Source organism: Tinamus guttatus, unplaced genomic scaffold (genome assembly GCF_059628265.1).
Source record: "Tinamus guttatus ecotype Peru unplaced genomic scaffold, ASM5962826v1 Tinamus_guttatus_pri_ptg001458l, whole genome shotgun sequence".
Classification (NCBI taxonomy): Eukaryota; Metazoa; Chordata; class Aves; order Tinamiformes; family Tinamidae; genus Tinamus; species Tinamus guttatus.
The window spans coordinates 8,207-17,645 of NW_028289992.1; the positions used below are offsets into that span (position 1 = coordinate 8,207).

The window sequence follows — 9,439 nt, forward strand, 5'->3', positions numbered from 1 at the left end:
CCCCAGTGTCCCCAATGTCACCAATATCCCCATTGACCCCAATGTCTCCATTGTCCCCAATGTCCCCAACGCCCCCATAGTCCCCAATGTCCCCATTGTCCCCACCTGCTCCGGTGGCACCGGGACGTCCCCCGTCCCCGCCTGCGCGCAGCACCAGGGCCACCGCGTGCCACCGTGGGGCCCAGCGTGTCCCCAATGTCCCCATTGTCCCCAATGTCCCCAACGTCCCCATTGACCCATTGTCCCCAATGTCCCCAATATCCCCATTGTCCCCAACGCCCCCATTGTCCCCAACGCCCCCAATGTCCCAACGCCCCCATTGTCCCCAATGTCCCAATGTCCCTAATGCCCCCATTATCCCCAATGTCCCTAACGCCCCCATTGTCCCCAATGTCCCCAACGCCCCCATTGTCCCCAATGTCCCTAACGCCCCCATTGTCTTCCAATGTCCCCAATGCCCCCATTGTCCCCAATGTCCCCAATGTCCCTAACGCCCCCATTGTCTCCAATGTCCCTAATGCCCCCAATGTCCCCAATGCCCCCAATGTCCCCAATGTCCCTAATGCCCCCATTGTTCCCAATGTCCCTAACGCCGCCATTGTCCCCAATGCCCCCAATGTCCCCATTGTCCCCAACGTCCCCAATATCCCCATTGTCCCCAACGTCCCAACATCCCCATTGTCCCCAATGTCCCCACTGTCCCCAACATCCCCAACGTCCCCAATGTCCCCATTGTCCCCAATGTCCCCATTGTCCCACCTGCTCCGGTGGCACCGGGACGTCCCCCGTCCCCGCCGCGCGCAGCACCAGGGCCACCGCGTGCCAGACCTTGGCGCAGAAGCGGCGCTGGGCCACCAAGTGTCCCACGTCCAGGCGCACGTCCGAGGTCTGGGGACACGGGGACATCAGGGGACACGGGGACATGGAGGGGACATGGAGGGGACACGGGGACAGGGGACATCCCGGGGACAGGGGGACGGCAGGGGGACATGGGACATGGAGAGGACACGGGGACATCGGGGGATAGGGACATTGAAGGGGACATGGGGACGGGGGGACATGGGGACATGGAGGGGACACGGGGACATGGAGGGACATGGGGACATTGAGAGGATATGGGGACAATGAGGGGACATGGAGGGGACACGGGGACATGGAGGGGACATGGGGACATGGGGACATCCAGGGGACATGGGGACATCAGGGGATAGGGACATTGAGGGGACATGGAGGGGACATGGGGACGAGGGGGGACATGGAGGGGACACGGGGACGGGGGGGGACATGGGGACATTGAGAGGATTCGGGGACAATGAGGGGACATGGGGACATCCCGGGGACAGGGGGACATGGAGGGGACACGGGGACAGGGGGGGACACGGGGACATGGAGGGGACATGGGGACAGCGGGAGGACACGGGGACAATGGGGGCAAATGGGGACATGGAGGGGACATGGGGACAAGTGGGGACACAGGCACAGAGAGGGACACGGGGACGGGGGGACATGGGGACATGGAGGAGACATGGGGACAGGGGGGACATGGGGACATTGAGAGGATATGGGGACAATGAGGGGACATGGGGACATCCCGGGGACAGTGGGGGGACAAGGGGACAGCGAGGGGACACGGGGACATCGGGGGATAGGGACATGGAGGGGACACGGGGACAGCAGGGGGACATGAGGACATCGAGGGGACATGGGGACAATGAGGGGACACGGGGACAGTGGGAGGACATTGAGGGGACATGGGGACATGGAGGGGACACAGGGACAGCGAGGGGACATGGGGACAAGGAGGGGACAAGGAGACGGGGGGGACAAGGGGACATGGAGGGGACATTGAGCAGGGTTCAGTTCCCCAAGGTGGGGACAGGTCCCCAAGGTGGGTTGGGGTCCCCGCGCTGGGGACAGTCCCCAAGTGCCACCCCATTGGGGACAGTCCCCAAGTGCCACCCAGCCCCAAGTGCCACCCCATTGGGGACAGTGCCCCAAGTGCCATCCTGTTGAGGATGGTCCCCAGGTGCCACCCATGTCCTCATTGTCCCCGTTGCCCCCATTGTCCCCATTGCCCCCATTGTCCCCCCTGTCGCCATTGTCCCCAATGTCCCCACTGTCCCCAATGTCCCCATTGTCCCAATGTCCCCACTGTCCCTATTGTCCCCATTGCCCCCATTGTCCCCATTGTCCTCATTGTCCCCATTGCCCCCACTGTCCCCACTGTCCCCATTGCCCCCATTGTCCCCACTGTCCCCAATGTCCCCATTGCCCCCATTGTCCCCATTCCCCCCAATGTCCCCATTGTCCCCAATGTCCCCATTGCCCCCAATGTCCCCAATGTCCCCCCATCCCCATTGTCCCCAATGTCCCCATTGCCCCCAGTGTCCCCAATGTCCCCATTGCCCCCAATGTCCCCAATGTCCCCCCATCCCCATTGTCCCCATTGCCGCCATTGTCCCCATTCCCCCCAATGTCCCCATTGTCCCCAATGTCCCCAGTGTCCCCAATGTCCCCACTGTCCCCATTGCCCTCACTGTCCCCATTCTCCCCATTGCCCCCATTGCCCCCATTCCCCCCATTGTCCCCAGCGTCCCCAAGGTCCCCATTGTCCCCACTGTCCCCATTGTCCCCATTCCCCCCAATGTCCCCAACGTCCCCATCGTCCCCAACGTCCGCAATGTCCCCATTGCCCCCAATGTCCCCATTCCCCCCCAACGTCCCCGTCCCCATTGTCCCCAACGTCCCCATTCCCCCCATTCCCCCCAATGTCCCCCTTGTCCCCAACGTCCCCAACGTCCCCATTGTCCCCAACGTCTCCAACGTCCCCATTGTCCCCATTGTCCCTCACCGTGGCCGTGGGCGCACAGCGCCATCCGCAGGGCGTCAGCGCCGCATTCGGGGATCCCATGGGGGAACTGCCGCCGCTGGGGACATGGGGACACTCAGGGGACATTGGGGACACGGGGACACTCAGGGGGGACAAAGGGGACATGGGGACAGGGGGACATGGGGACAGGGGGACACGGGGACACTCAGGGGGACACGGGGACACTCAGGGGGACATGGGGACATGGGGACAGGGGGACATGGGGACACTCAGGGGGACATTGGGGACACTCGGGGACATGGGGACACTCAGAGAGACACATGGACAAGGGGACAGGGGGACATGGGGACACGGGGACACTCAGGGGGACATTGGGGACATGGGGACACTCAGGGGAACATGGGGACACTCGGGGACATGGGGACACTCAGAGGGACATATGGACAAGGGGACAGGGGGACATGGGGACACTAGGGGGACATTGGGGACATGGGGACACTCAGAGGGACATACGGACAGGGGGACAGGGGGACATTGGGACTCGGAGACATTGGGGACAGGGGGACATGGGGACACTCAGGGGGACATGGGGACACTCAAGGGGACATTGGGGACATGGAGACACTCAGGGGGACATTGGGGACAGGGGGACACTCAGAGGGACAATGGGGACACGGGGATACTCAGGGGGGTACAGAGGGGACATGGGGACACCCTGGGGCCATCGGGGCCACCTCAGGGCCATCGGGGACACCCTGGGGACATTGGGGACACCCGAGGACATTGGGGGACACCCAGGGACATCAGGGACACCCTGGGGACATTGAGGACACCCCGGGGTCATTGGGGACAACGCGAGGACATTGGGGACACCCTGGGGACATTGGGGACACCCTGGGGACATCGGGGCCCGAGGACACTGGGGACACCTTGGGGACATGGGGACACCCCAAGGACATCAGGGCCACCCCAGGGACATTGGGGACACCCCAGGGACATCGGGGACACCCTGGGGACATTGGGGACACCCTGGGGACATCGGGGACACCCCGAGGACACTGGGGACACCTTGGGGACATGGGGACACCCCGAGGACATTGGGGACACCCCATGGACATTGGGGACACCCTGGGGACATTGAGGACACCCCGGGGCCATTGGGGACAGCGCGAGGACATTGGGGACACCCCAGGGACATTGGGGACACCCCGAGGACATCGGGGACACCCCATGGACATCGGGGACACCCTGGGGACATTGGGGACACCCTGGGGACATTGGGGACAATGTGAGGACACTGGGGACACCTTGGGGACATGGGGACACCCCAAGGACATCAGGGCCACCCCAGGGACATTGGGGACACCCTGGGGACATCAGGGCCACCCCGGTGACATCGGGGACACCTTGGGGACATGGGGACACCCTGGGGACATTGAGGACACCCCGGGGCCATTGGGGACAACGTGAGGACATTGGGGACACCCTGGGGACATCGGGGACACCCCGAGGACACTGGGGACACCTTGGGGACATGGGGACACCCCAGGGACATCAGGGCCACCCCGGTGACATCGGGGACACCCTGGGGACATTGGGGACACCCCGGGGCCATTGGGGACAATGCGAGGACACTGGGGACACCTTGGGGACATGGGGACACCCCAAGGACATCAGGGCCACCCCAGGGACATTGGGGACACCCTGGGGACATCAGGGCCACCCTGGTGACATCGGGGACACCTTGGGGACATGGGGACACCCTGGGGACATTGAGGACACCCTGGGGCCATTGGGGACAACGTGAGGACATTGGGGACACCCTGGGGACATTGGGGCCACCCCAGGGACATCGGGGGCACCCTAGGGACATCAGGGACACCCCAAGGACACTGGGGACACCTTGGGGACATGGGGACACCCTGAGGACATTGGGGCCACCCCAGGGCCATCGGGGACACCCTGGGGACATTGGGGACACCCCAGGGCCATGGGGGACACCCCGAGGACACCGGGGACACCTTGGGGACACAGGGCCCAACCCCGGTGACACCGGCGGGACGTCCCCACCTGGCCCTCGGTGGCCGCGGCCACCTCGGTGGCATCCAGGTGGCTCCGGCGCAGCTTGTCCTGCAGCTCCTGGGGACACCAAGGGGGGTGGCCCCGATGTCCCCAAGGGCCCCGGGGACACCACGGGGGGGGACATGGGGACACGTTGGGGACATGGGGACACCTGGAGGGTGGCACCGGCGATGACGTCACGGGGGTCCAGGACGTTGCCCAGGGACTTGCTCATCTTGCGGCCCTGGGAGTCGCGGACCAGGGGGTGCAGGAGGACCTGGGGACAATGGGGACAATGTGGGGACATTGGGGACAATGGGGGACATGGGGACATGAGGGGTCATAAGGGGATATGGGGACAATGGGGACAATGGGGACATGAGGGGACATGGGGACAATGGGGATATGAGCGGACATGGGGACAATGGGGACATGAGTGGACATGGGGGACATGGGGACAATGGGGACAATGGGGGACATGGGGACAATGGGGACAATGGGGACAATGGGGACATGGGGAAAATGGGGACATAGGGGGACATGAAGGGACATGGGGGGACATGGGGACATTGGGTGACATGGGGACAATGGGGACAATGGGGACATGAGGGGACATGGGGACAATGGGGACAATGGGGACAATGGGGACATGAGGGGACATGGGGGCACATGGGGACAATGGGGACATGAGGGGACATGGGGACAATGGGGACATGGGGACAGTGGGGACAATGGGGACATGAGGGGACATGGGGACAATGGGGGACATGGGGACAATGGGGACATGGGGGACAATGGGGCTATTGGGGACAAGGGGGACAATGGGGACACTGGGGACACTGGGGACAAGGGATACATGGGGACATGGGGGATATTGGGGAGAATGGGGACATTGGGGACAATGGGGACATGAGGGGACATGGGGACAATGGGGGCCATGGGGACAATGGGGACATGAGGGGACATGGGGGGACATGGGGACAGTGGGGACAATCGGGACATGGAGGGACCTGGGGACAATGGGGACAATGGGGACATGGGGGGACATGGGGACATGGGGGGACATGGGGACAATGGGGACATGAGGGGACATGGGGGGATATGGGGGCAATGGGGACAATGTGGGGACATGGGGACAATGGGGACATGAAGGGACATGGGGGACAGGGTGGACAATAGGGACATGGGGGGACATGGAGGGACATGGGGACAACGGGGACATGACGGGACATGGGGACAATGGGGACATTTGGCATTTGGGGACCCTTGAGGACCCTTGGGGACCCCTGGGGACCCTTGGAGACCCTTGGGGACATTTGAGGGCCCTTGGGGACATTTGGGGACCCTTGGAGACCCTTGGGGACCCTCAGGGACACTTGGGGACCCTTGGTGAGACCCGTAGACCCTTGGGGATCCTTGGAGACCCTTGGGGACCCTTGGGGACTCTTGGGGACATTTCAGGACCTTTGGTGACACCTGTGGACCCTTGGGGACCCTTGGAGACCCCTGGGGACATTTGGGGACCCTGGGGACACCTGGGGACCCTCGGGGACATTTGGAGACCCTTGGGGACACTTGGGGACCCTGGGGTACATTTGGGGACCCTTGGGGACATTTGAGGGCCCTTGGGGACCCTTGGGGACATTTAGGGACACTAGGAGACCCTTGAAGACATTTGGGGACCCTGGGGAACTTTGGGGACCCCTGGGGACATTTGGGGACCCTTGGAGACCCTTGGGGACCCTTGGGGACATTTGGGAACCCCTGGGGACACTTGGAGACCCTTGGGGACATTTGGGGACCCTTGGGGACCCCTGGGGACACTTGGGAGACCCTTGGGGACATTTGGGGACATTCAGGGACCCTTGGGGAACCTTGGAGACCCTTGGGGACATTTGGGGACCCCTGGGGACATTTGGGAACCCTTGGAGACATTTGGGGACCCTTGGGGACATTTGGGAACTGCTGGGGACATTCAGGGACACTTGGGGACATTTGGGGACCCTTAGGGACCCTTGGGGACACTTGGGGACCCCTAGGGACCCTTGGGAGACCCTTGGGGACATTTGGGGACCCCTGGGGACATTTGGGAACCCTTGGAGACATTTGGGGACCCTTGGAGACATTTGGGAACTGCTGGGGACATTCAGGGACACTTGGGGACATTTGGGGACCCTTAGGGACCCTTGGGGACACTTGGGGACCCCTAGGGACCCTTGGGAGACCCTTGGGGACATTTGGGGAGATTCAGGGACCCTTGGGGACATTTGGGGACTCTTGGAGACCCTTGGGGACACTTAAGGGCCCTCAGGGACCCTTGGGGACACTTGGGGACATTCAGGGACCCTTGGGGACATTTGGGGACCCTTGGGGACCCTTGGAGACATTTGGGGACCCCTGGGGACACTTGGAGACCCTTGGGGACACTTAAGGGCCCTTGGGGACCCCTGGGGACACTTGGAGACCCTTGGGGACATTTGAGGGCCCTTGGGGACATTTGGAGACCCTCGGGAACATTCGGGGACCCTTGGGGACATTTGGGAACCCCTGGGGACCCTTGGGGACCCTTGGGTACATTTGGGGACCCTTGGGGACATTTGGGAACCCCTGGGGACCATTGGGGACCCTTGGGGACCCTGGGGACACTTGGGGACCCTTGGGGACACTAGGAGACCCTTGGGGACCTCGGAGACCCTTGGGGACATTTGGGGACCCCTGGGGACCATTGGGGACCCCTGGGGAACTTTGGGGACCCTTGGGGACATTTGGGGACCCTTGGGGACACTTGGGGACGCTTGGAGACCCCTGGGGACATTTAGGGACACTTGGGGACATTTAGGGACACTAGGAGACCCTTGAAGACATTTTGGAACCCCTGGGGACCATTGGGGACCCTTGGGGACATTTGGGGACCCTTGAGGACATTTGGGAACCCCTGGGGACACTTGGGGACTCTTGGGGACCCTTGGAGACCCTTGGGGACATTTGGGGACCCCTGGGGACCCTTGGAGACATTTGGGGACACCTGGGGACCATTGGGGACCCTTGGGGACATTTGGGGACACTTGGGGACACCCATGGACCCTTGGGGACATTTGGGGACACTTGGGGCCACCTGGCGGAAGGGCAGTTGTCCCGTGAGCTCCAGGGCCACCATGGTGGCTCGGGCCACCCAGAAGAACAGGAGGTCCTTGGAGACCCTTGGGGACATTTGGGGACCCTGGGGACACTAGGAGACCCTTGGGGACCCTTGGAGACCCTTGGGGACATTTGGGGACCCTTGGGGACCATTGGGGACCCTTGGGGACATTCAGGGACCTTGGGGACATTTGGGAACCCCTGGGGACACTAGGAGACCCTTAAAGACATTTGGGGACCATTGGGGACCCTTGGGGACATTTGGGGACACTTGGGGACACTTGGGGCCACCTGGCGGAAGGGCAGTTGTCCCGTGAGCTCTAGGGCCACCATGGTGGCTCGGGCCACCCAGAAGAACAGGAGGTCCTTGGAGACCCTTGGGGACATTTGGGGACCCTTGGAGACCCTTGGAGACCCTTGGGGACCCTTGGGGACATTCAGGGACCCTTGGGGACCCTTGGGGACATTTGGGAACCCCTGAGGACATTTGGAGACCCTTAAAGACATTTGGGGACCATTGGGGACCCTTGGGGACATTTGGGGACACTTGGGGACACTTGGGGCCACCTGGCGGAAGGGCAGTTGTCCCGTGAGCTCCAGGGCCACCATGGTGGCTCGGGCCACCCAGAAGAACAGGAGGTCCCGGCCCGTCACCAAGAGCCGCGTGGGGAAGAACCGGGCGAAGTCCCCGTCCTGGGGACACCCGATGTCACCCGATGTCACCCGGTGTCACCCGGTGCCACCCGGTGCCGCCTGTCACCTGCCGCGGCCACCCCAGGGCGGCCAATGGGAAGAGGGCGGAGGAGAACCAGGTGTCCAGGACGTCGGGATCTGCGTTGGGGACAATGGGGACATTGGGGGACGTTGGGGACGTTGGGGACATTGGGGATATTGGGGACATTGGGGACGTTGGGGACATGGGGACATTAGGGGGACATTGGGGGCGTTGGGGACATGGGGGATATTGGGGACACAGCGGGGGTCACCCCACATAGGGACATTGGGGACATTGGGGACGTTGGGGACATTGGGGATGTTGGGGACATTGGGGACATTGGGGACATGGGGGGACATTGGGGACATCAGGGACACAGCGGGGGTCACCCCACATGGGGACATTGGGGACATTGGGGACATGGGGGACGTTGGGGACATGGGGGACATGGGGACATTGGGGGGACATTGGGGACGTTGGGGACATTGGGGGGACATGGGGACATTGGGGGACATTGGGGACGTTGGGGATGTTGGGGACATTGGGGACATTGGGGGGACATTGGGGACGTTGGGGACATTGGGGATGTTGGGGACATTGGGGACGTTGGGGACATGGAGGGACATGGGGGGACACTGGGGATGTTGGGGACACGGGGGGGGTCCCAGGGGATATTTGGGGGTCCCAGGGGGGTA

General features: G+C 63.1%; 1 long non-coding RNA gene across 1 annotated transcript; it reads right to left on the reverse strand.

The window, feature by feature from the left end:
* Positions 1-4,934: 4,934 nt before the first annotated feature.
* Positions 4,935-8,080, reverse strand: LOC148590322 (uncharacterized). The gene is made up of 3 exons (XR_015914328.1): positions 8,007-8,080; positions 5,064-5,168; positions 4,935-4,969 (listed from the first exon to the last, which is right to left on the reverse strand). It is a non-coding gene; the product is annotated as an uncharacterized LOC148590322 (long non-coding RNA).
* Positions 8,081-9,439: the final 1,359 nt, after the last annotated feature.